Source organism: Capsicum annuum, chromosome 4, assembly GCF_002878395.1.
Source record: "Capsicum annuum cultivar UCD-10X-F1 chromosome 4, UCD10Xv1.1, whole genome shotgun sequence".
Classification (NCBI taxonomy): domain Eukaryota; kingdom Viridiplantae; phylum Streptophyta; class Magnoliopsida; order Solanales; family Solanaceae; genus Capsicum; species Capsicum annuum.
The window spans coordinates 21,373,802-21,384,541 of NC_061114.1; positions in this window are offsets into that span (position 1 = coordinate 21,373,802).

The window sequence follows — 10,740 nt, forward strand, 5'->3', positions numbered from 1 at the left end:
GTTTAGACTTCATTCTCATGTTCTTAAACTCATCATAATATTCCTCCACAATTTTGGAACCTTGCCTTAACATATATACCTTTTTTAGAACTTCTTGGGAGTAGTTTGGGGTCAAGTACCTCATCACCATAAGTATAATCAATTCAAGCCACATAGGTAACACATAAATATGATCCCGCCTCTTGGACTCTAATAGAAATCAAAATACGGAAACTAAAAAACAAATACAAAAAGTAAAAAGACAATAAATGAAGGATAGAATTAGACACAAGAATAAGAATTAATCAAGAACAAAAGGATATATTAAATCCTAATACCCTCAATTACAAGCTTAATCAAAACCCTAATTCTTACGGTCACCAAAAGGGAGATGAAATCCCTCTAAAACCAATGTTTGTAAACCAAAGTTCAACAAAAGGTTTATAACACTCTCACTCAATGGAGAATCATTCATAAATAATCAATCAAAAACTAAGAAAATAAGCTACGCTTCAAAGTATTTATAGTTTAGAATAATTATTACACATTTAGGGCCTAAAAGTGACCCAATTAAAAAAAAAGTCCCACAAAATCCTCTTGAGTGGATTTGAAGCAGTTGGAGAGCATCCCAAGTGTACTAGGGGCTGTTTTGACCCACTCTTGAAATGTTAGAGTGGGTCAAATATGTATCTAAAGTGCCTTGGGTGCATGTCTCTTCCAAGGGGATTTCTATCCTCATCTTGCATTTCCTTGGCTCCTTCAATGATCCTTGTCCCAATGTAAGTATGATCATCAACAAATGAAACCCTCTTAATGGTAAGAGGACTTCTTTAAGTACCTTCCGCTTCATGAACAATCCTTGGATTCTTTGAAGCTCCCAGTCTTGACTTCTAGTAAAAGTCTTAGAGTTAATCCAGATTGTATTATCCTCTCCATCTGGAGAAGAATTTAACCTCAAATTCAAGGGGTGATCATCTTCTATCAAGTTAAAGAGTGAATAATCACACACATTGAAGATATTATACACATGATATTACAAAGAAAGCTCAATCTTGTAGGCATTATCATTTATCTATTCAAGCCCTTGAAATAAATCATAATCTCGAGGCATAAATTTGGATTTCCTTTAGGTTAGAAACCTAGATTTTTTGAAGTACACCACACCCAATCAACTGGTTTAAGGACAAGTCGCTTCATTCCCTTGTTTACTCTTTTGACTGCCTCTTGATTCTTCTTCTCAAGTTGAATCCTCACCTTCCCATCTATTTTCTTTATGGATTTTGCATTCTTGTTTCCATCTAATCTTATCATAACATCACTAGGCAAAAGAGTGAGATCTACAGAGGTGAGGGAGTTAAAACCATAAACATTTTCAAAAGGAGCCATACTAATAGTCGAATGGATAACGCAATTACAAAAAAAATTGACTAGAGATGGGTGGTCCCCCCAAGAGGCTATTTTTCCTTTAACTAATTTACATAATATAAAACCCAATATTCTATTTACCACCCCTATTTTCCAATCGGTTTGTGGGTGGAAAGACATTGAGAAAAGTAATTTAGTGCTAAGCCTACCCCACAATGACCTCCAAAAATGACTAAGAAACTTAGAGTCCCTATCATTAATAATGGTCCAAGGAATTTCATGTATTTTGAAAATATGCTCTATAAAAAAAGAAGCAACATTAAGGGCATCATCAATTTTATGACACAGAATGAAATGGGCCATTTTGAGAACTTTTTCAACCACAACAAAAATGTGATCTCTATCCTTTCTCATCCTAGGCAAACCCAAAACAAAATCCATAGAGATGTCAAGATGGGCATTGGGGTATAGGTAGTGAGGTGCATAATCCTTGAGGAAGAAGGTGAGATTTTGCACTTCTACAATCTATGCATTGGCCATAAATTCTAGCAATATCTTGACGCATCTTAGGTCAATAGAATTGTTTCTCTAGGATTCCAAGGGTCTTGTCAATTCTAAAGTGACCTATCATAATCACCATCATGGGCCTCTCTCATAAATACTTTTATCCATGAGCTAGAGGGCACACATAACCTTCTTCCTTTGAAGAAAAAACTATCAAACTCGGAGTAAGTCATAGAAACACTATCCTTCTCCCACTTTTCACTAACCCATGTCGCATAATCTTAGTAGATTTGAGAAAATTTGGGGTCCTCAGGATACATTGTCTTTAGACTCTCAAATCCCATCAATTTAGAAGACAATGTAGAGAATAGCATATGCTTCCTAGACAATGCATCGGTTACCACTTTTTTTCTTTCTCTTTTTGTATTCATTTACATAAGGAAAATTCTCTAGGAAAGCAATCCATTTGGCATGCATTTTATTTAGTTTATCTTAGGCCTAGATATGTTTCAAGGATACATATTTGGTTCAGATTACGAACTCCTTGGGCCACAAATAATATTGCCAATTACCCAATGCTCAAACCAAGGCGTATAACTCTAGATCATAAGTGGAATAATTTAGAGTTGCGCCCTTGAGATTTTCACTAAAATAGGAAATAGGTTTAAGATATTGAATTAAGAAGGCATCTATTCCTACTTCACTTACATCACATTCAATTTCAAGCATCTTTTAAAATTGGGTAACTGCAACAAGGGGGTGGAGCTAAGCATAGCCTTCAAATCTTCAAATGCATTGGCTTGATCATCACCCTATTTAAAAGGTTTATACTTACAGATCACCTTGGACAAGGGAGTGATGATGGTTGTAAATTCTTTGAAAAATTGCATATAAAAACTAGCCAACCCATGGAAGCTTCGTATTTCACCAATGGATTTTGGAGTTGGCCAATTCTTGATGGCATCTATCTTAGATTCATCTACCTTGGCTCTTCCTAAGATCATAACAAATCCCAAGAACAAAACTTTATTCACACCAGAAGAATATTTTTCAAGATTAGAATATAACTTCTCTTTTCTAGGCACTTCAAACATATTTTGCAAATTTAAGACATGTTCTTCAAGGGATTTTCTATAAACTAGAACATCATAAAAGTATACCACAACAAACTTCCCTATGAACGATTTCATCACATAGTTCATTGACCACATAAAGGTACTAGTAGCGTTGGTGAGGTCAAAAGGAATGACCAACCATTCACATAGACCAAACATATCTTGAATGCAGTGTTTCACTCATCACCTAGTTGCATTTGAATTTGGTGGTACCCCGCTCCTAAGAACTATCTCAAAAACACACAAGAAATATTCAACTCATCAATCATATCATCGAAATAGTAAATTTTGTGGTGATACTTTACTGCTATATTATTGATGGTTTGCCAATCAATATACATGTATCGTGTCCTATCTTTCTTTGGCACCAGCAACACTGGGACCACACATTGACTCATGCTCTCTTTTATGTATCCCTTGTTGAGGAGTTCCTTAACTTGCCTTTGGAGCTCTTTTGTGTCCATTGGATTACTTGGGTACGTTGATTATTGGGTAATTAAGAACCTGGTACAAAATTAATTTGATGCTCAATTCCTCAAAGTGGATGTAGTCCTTGGAGAAGCTCCTTTGGGAGCACATATTCATCATTCTGCAAGACAAGGGAAATAAAATGAGGAATAGGAGAAGTAAAGTGGTTAGCATAAAAAGTATGGGCTACGAGGAGCGTAGGTGTTTTTTCTTCATGATCCTTGAAAAGATATTTGTTCTTAGCCAACATCACCAAGGGTCTCTTCCTTTTTAACCTCCTCTTTTTCTCTTTTTCATCCCTCTCTTTTCCTTAGTCCTCGTCTTCACCTTATTTTTACCCTTCTTTTTTAATTCTCTTAACTTTTAGTGACCCTTATTCACTTGAAATAGCGTAAGTGGATGGAGAGTAAATTTCTGACCATTTAACTCAAAAGAATTTTGATTGGTCCTCCCATCATGCTTGGTTGAACGATCATATTATCATATTCTCCCAAGCAAGATATGACAAGCTTGTATGGGTATCACATTATAATGTACCTCATCATGATAATTTCAGACTTTTAACCAAATCACCACTTTCCTAGTCACCATTAACTCACCATAATTATTTAACCGTTGAATCTTATATAGTGTGGCATATTTGGTTGTGGGAAATTTTAAGAAATCAACCAAAGTAGCACTAGCCACATTAGAATAACTCCCATTATCAATGATCAAAGAGCACACATTGTTCTTGATAAGACATTTAGTATGGAATAGATTTTCCCTTTGACTAGGATTATCTATTTCCTTACTAATCATTGCATGCCTCAAAATAAAGTTCAAAACCCCAAACTCTTCATATTGAGGCCAAGCAGTTTTTTTATCTTCCTCTACTTGCTCTTTTTCTTTGGACCCCTTTCTATCTTGGGCTTTTTCATCATTCTCATATTCCAATCCACCTCTTCTCTAAGGTAATACAATTTCCCTTCCCTAAAGGTCACATTTCTCTAGTTGGGGCATTCATTTTCCTTATGTCCCCATTGTTTACATTTAAAATATTGAAAACCTTTAGGATTCGGAGTAGGTTATTTGTTACCTTCATTCCTTGGCGGGTTCTTTAGAGTACTCTTCTCTACGGGCTTCTTGTCATTAGACTTGTATACCTTATTATTGCTCCATCCCAATGATGATTAAACTACCTTTTTTTCTTACTCCAAGTTTTGGTAGATGAGAACCCATTTAGTTTGTAAGTTTCCCTTTCTTTGATATACCTCTCAATATCCAAGGCCACTCGAAAGATTTCTTCTATATTTTTAAACTTGTGGATAGTCATGTATGAGGAGATTTCTTTGTTCAACCCAACCTTGAAGCATATGATGTCATGTTTCACATTTTCATGATGCTCAAGCTCAAGATAAATTGTTAGAATTCATCATAATAGGCCAAGACATTCTTGCTCCCTTGCCTCAAGTGTTATAACTTGGCAAGTAACTCATGTTTATACCTCTCTGGCATATACCTTTGTATCATGAGTCCCTTCAATACATCCCATGGGGGTGGTTGTCTTTCATTTAACATATTTTCAAACCTCATGGCATAATCCCACCACGCATTGTCATACCCTTCAAAGTGTGCTATGGCATAGCAAACTCTTCTTATCTTCAGTGATATCATTGACTTGGAGGACCCTTTCACAAGAGGACTCCCATAAGAGATAAATTTTGGGATCACTCTTGCCTTTAAAAGTTGAAATACTAACCTTGATTAAATTGGTACACACATCTCAATCCCTATTACCTTGTTGGTTCCATTGATCATACTCTTGGGGTCAGTTTTCCAAGTTTTCTCTACCATTAGGTACCATCAAAATCTTCCTTCTCGACCTCAATAACCTTTTTGATCCATTAGACTACCTCTCATTTACTCTACCAATATATCAGTTTTATTGAATGCTCCGAGTTCCACTTGTTGTTCTTCCCTCTTTTCATCTTCTATTTGGATATGTTGGTTTTGGTTAAAGGGTGCTTGGAATGAGGGAATTCAGTTTTGAGGTTTGTCTTGTGTGTTTGGTTGAATTGAGGTTGGAGTGGTCGATCAAGATTTCGGTTTTATAAATAGGTAGTGGCTTGAGGAATGGGATTATATGCTTATATTGGTGGATTGATAATTGGTGAAGGTTTTTTGAAGAAATGCGAGCGGAAGGATTTGGAGCATGCCCACTAGTCGAGGCATATGCGAGCAGAAGGATTTGGAGCATGCCCACTAGTTGAGGCATGGTAGTGTTAAGGTGTGAATAGGGATGAGTTTAGTTAACCTTCTGTGTTATCTACTTTTCCACCTATTTTGGACACACTCTCCTCAAATGAATCCACCTTAAGGTAAAGTGAATTTATCTTAGCGTCCATGGAATCAATTTTTCTATTGAGAGTTTCAATGGCTACTAAAATAACACTTGATAAGTGGTTTTCCATGGTTTAAGAAGTGTCGCCTTCTGTAGCCATTGCACCTATGAATAAAGACACTAAAAAACACAACAAATGCATTAACATAGAGAAATTAACCTCACAACTCTTCACACCTTTGTTTACCTCACTTGGTTCACAAATGTTGAAAAATGGTTTATACTCCATATGGTAATCGAGGTGTCAAGTTCTACTCTTGATCGTATTGGATTCTTGTTTGAAAGAGTCAATTAAATATGTAAGGACATGGATTAAGAACTAACAACGATATAAAAAAAAAAGCTTGAAAGATATCAGATGATCAAATAATTCAAACTCAAGAACTAATCAACCAACTTAACAGGTGAATTGTTGTTGAGTAGTTTAAGAATCAAGATATGAATGTAGGAATCAAGAAATGAAACTAAGGAATCAAACCTGAGTAAATTGGAGTTTAGGTGATACAAGCAAAATTGCCTCCGGACCTTTGGATGAGATACATATGATGCTTGAGGTGCTTGATGAATCCTTAGTGCTTTTAAAAGATGCCACATAAAGGAAGATTACAATTTGGCAAGGTTGAAAGAGTGCAAAACAGGGCTTGAAAGCCCCTTGGAAGGGCCATGCGCCCAAGGCGTTTTGGATCCACTTTTGATCCGCTCTAGCATTTCAAGAATGGGTAAAAACAGCCCCTAGTGGGTCTTTTCTTACATTTAGGTCACTTTTGGGCCCTAATTATGCAATATGTAGCCAAACTATAAAGGCTTGGTAGCTATGCTTATTTTCTTAGTTTTTTTATGATAAATTTTACATGATTTATTCATGAGACTCCTTAAGAGTGTTGAGTGTTTGGAAAAGCATTTACTGAACCTTGCTTAGAAATGCTGGTTGTAACGTAGATCAAATTCCTTTTACAGTCACTGTAAGAGTTAGGTGCTTATTAATAGTCATTAAGGGAGGTTTTAGGATTCGATACATCCTTCGATTGTTCTTTTGGTATTAATTTTGTGTCTATCTTTCTATCCTATTTATCCTATCCTTCTATCTTTACTTTTCGCATCATAGATTTGAGTTCCCGAGTCTTGGATCGTATCATTAGGGGTGTTAGAATACGTTTAGAAATTAAATTTGGTATTGGTGAGGCTTGATCTGCGAGCATATCCACCATAGAACGGAGAGTTTACCCACTGCCTTGAGGCGTGGTAGTAGCCCATCGCATGTCTAGTGTAGGGGAGAGCTTGCTCACTGCCTTGAGGTATGACAGCAGCCTGGGCGTAACTGTAGCGCACCTTAGGCGCAAGTAGCCCATCCCTTGCTTGCCAAAAGGCCAAAAATGCCCCTTAAATGGTCCCCTTTGCACTCTTCTATTGGAATATCCTTGGAATCCTTTCGAGAGGTTTAGTACAAATACTTTTTCACTCTTTTTCTTCCTTCTTCTTGAATCAAGCACTCACTTTTGGATGAACTTTCAATATGAAGATAGCAATCTCTCCAAGAACACCATTCTTTACCTTAGCTCAGAATGAGTTGAAAATTTGAATCTAGGCACCTTTCAACATCCTAAACTCCTTCCAAGCATTATTTTGCTCAAATTTCGCATCTAAAATTTCAAATCTTGCAACCCACTTTAAACTTGTTTAAACCTAAGCTTCCAATGATAGTTTAAGGCTCAAATAACTCTGATTTGGCTTGAATTTGATATTTGGACTCTAATAGTGTTAGGACCACAAATCTAACACTAGAAAAACAAAATAATATGATTTAGCTCGAATTTGATATTTGAACTCTAATAGTGTTAGGACCACAAATCTAACACTAGAAAAACCAAAAAAACTCACAAATCAAAAACTTAAAATGTGATCTAAGACCTAAAACATGAATAGTAATATTTTTTGGGATTTTTTATTTTCGAAGACAACTAGACCCAAGATTGACTTCGTAGGACTGAAATTAAACTCGGTTCTGATATTAAATGATAGAAATAAAATTAAACTGAATATTGAATACAAAAAGTAAAAAGAAAATCTATAAAGGATAAAAATTAGACACAAGAATAAGAAGTAATCAAGAACAAAATGATATATTAAATCCTAATACCGACAATTACAAGCTTAACCAAACACCTAATTCTTACGATGACCAAAAGGGAGACGAACGTTCCCTAAACCAATATTTCTAAATCAAAGTTAAACACAAGTTTTTTAACACTCTCACTCAATGGAGAATCATTCATCAATAATCAAGCAAAAGCTAAGAAAATAAGCTAGGCTCCCAAGTATTTATAGTTCAGGCTAATTATTAAATATTTAGGGCCCAAAATTGACTCAATTGCAAGAAAAAGCCCACACAATCTGCTTAAGCGGATTTGAAGAAGTTGGAGAGCATCCCAAGAGCACTAGAGGTTGTTTTGACCCGCTCTTGAAATGCTAGAGTGGGTCAAAGGCGGATCTAAATCACCTTGGGCGCATGTTCTTTCTAAGGGGATTTCTAGCCCTGTCTTGCATTCCATTGACTCCTCCAACAACCCTTGACCCAATGTGAGTATGATCATCAACAAATTACACCCTCTTGATGGTATTAAGACTTTTTTAAGTACATCTTGCTTTATGAATAATCTTGGATCCCTTGAAACTCCCGGACTTGACTTCTAGTAAAAGGCTTAAAGCTAATCTAGATTTTATCAAACTTCCACCAAGTGGATGCATAGCCTTAGAATTGTGTGAAAGAATACTTCACCTTCAACATATTCGAGATATTATTTGTGAAAAATATCCGCTCACTTTGAATTTTTCATTCCAAGAACTCATCGAGGTCACTACTTCCTTTGAACGTGGAAAGTGTGACCTTGATGGTATATAAGCCTCAGTCTTGATCATTCCTCTCCCCAAACTTATCTCTTATACTTTCCATCCTATCTCATCTATATCGCATCTTATATCCTTGATTTTCTATACCCTCTCCTCTATTTTCGTATTTTTGACGCACATGCCTTGGTCTCACCTCAATTCCTGAGGTTGTACTCCTTCCCTTGGTACTCCATAACTACCTCTATCTTCATGCTTCCAAAATTCATCATTATGGAACTCATCATTTATTTCATCATAGAGTGGATTTTGGTATTGGTAGTTTTGTTATGTTATTTATGGTGCATTTTGTGGGTGTGATGTGTGAAAACCAGTCAGGATGTATTTGATGTGTTTCGGGGTGGAGTTGGTATCGAATTTGATTGTCCATAAAATATCGGTTCTCTTAGGGAGGATAATAGGGTTGTGGTTGGGGATATGGTGTAGGTTGCCTTGGAAAATTTAGAGTGTTGTTTGTTCGGAAGGTAGGTTGTTGGAAGTCTCGGGTTTAATTTTATGGAGGGTAACATAACTCATTAACTTGCCTAAGAATGATGGTGGTGGATTGCACCGACGCCCACCTTACCCCCTTGTTTTCTATTTTAATTGATTTCTCTCTCTTCACTCATACTAACCTTTCCTCCATACCTTGAAATCTTCCATTCCTTTTTGCTCTTAATTCACTCATATCCACACTCATTTCCGCCACTTGTTTCGTGAGCTGGGTGATGGCCTCCAAGATGTGGTTGGAGCCTTTCCCCACTTGGACTTACATTTGACATGATACCTACAAAACTTAACAAATAATATTTGTAGAAAAAGTCTTACGTCACTCGTATGTAAACTCTCAACTCACCTCCTAAAGTGCCGCCTCAAAATTGGTAGTGAACTAGCTTGACTCAATCAATTCAAGATCACATATTTTTGTGGAGCGGATTTTTATGACTTTTGAAAGAAGGACGACTCGATTGAGGGATAAAAGACTTGAATCAAGAAGCTTATCAACGAACTAAAATGAAGAAAGTTGAAGAAAAAAAGCACAAAAAAAATCGGACACAAAAAAAAAATTATGTAACTAAAGTAGAAAAATTATTTATGTTGCTTAATTTAAGGAATCAAAGAAAGGATTTGATGATTTAAAACTAGTTAACAAGTAATTAAATGTATTAATTACTCACTAAATAGTTGAAAAATCAAAGCAAGAAAGTGTAAAAAAAAGAACCACTAAATTTGGACAACTAAAAAAAAATTGGGACCCAAAAAAAAAAACTAGGGCAAACAACATAGATCCCGATAGTTTGAAGCTTGATTATAGAAAATCATGTCATTTTGCATAATTATTGAAAATCTCGATTTTGGGTCTGTCGAGATACATAAGTAGCTCCTAATACATTCAATGAAAATTCATTTTTTCATTTGTAAAGATACATAATTAGCTTCCAATATATTTTTTGTGATTTTAGGTCTATCAAGATACATAATTAGCTCCCGATATATCCAACAAAGATATAAAATTACTTGGAATTTTATAGTTACTTTATAAGGGTGGATATTTGTGTAAATATGATAAATTAAGTTGTATGTTTATGTTATTTTTCCTTAAAATAAACAAAAATTGCAACTCTTTCCCAACCCTCTTCCTTTCAAAACCGGAGTCCAAGAATTACCTAAGTTAACCATATAAAAAGATCATTCTCAGAAATCGCACCAAACAAACAACATGATCACAATTGAAACAATTTGTGGCACTACAAGAAATGAGCACTTTCACATGTTGAATAAAATCCTCTTATGTATCATAACTAATTAACCATGTATAAACGAGCAACCTCTGAGTTTTTCTTACCAGAAACTATAAAAACAAAACAAAAAATGACACACAAAAGTATATGCCATGAAAAACTCAATAATCAGTCCAAAAATAAAATGATCAGGGATTCTTAGTGTATGTGAGTTCTTTATTTTACCACTACATTACATGGTATTTTACAAAGAGAGGGCCGAAAAGTTATTAGTAGACATATATATAGCAAATAAGGAATA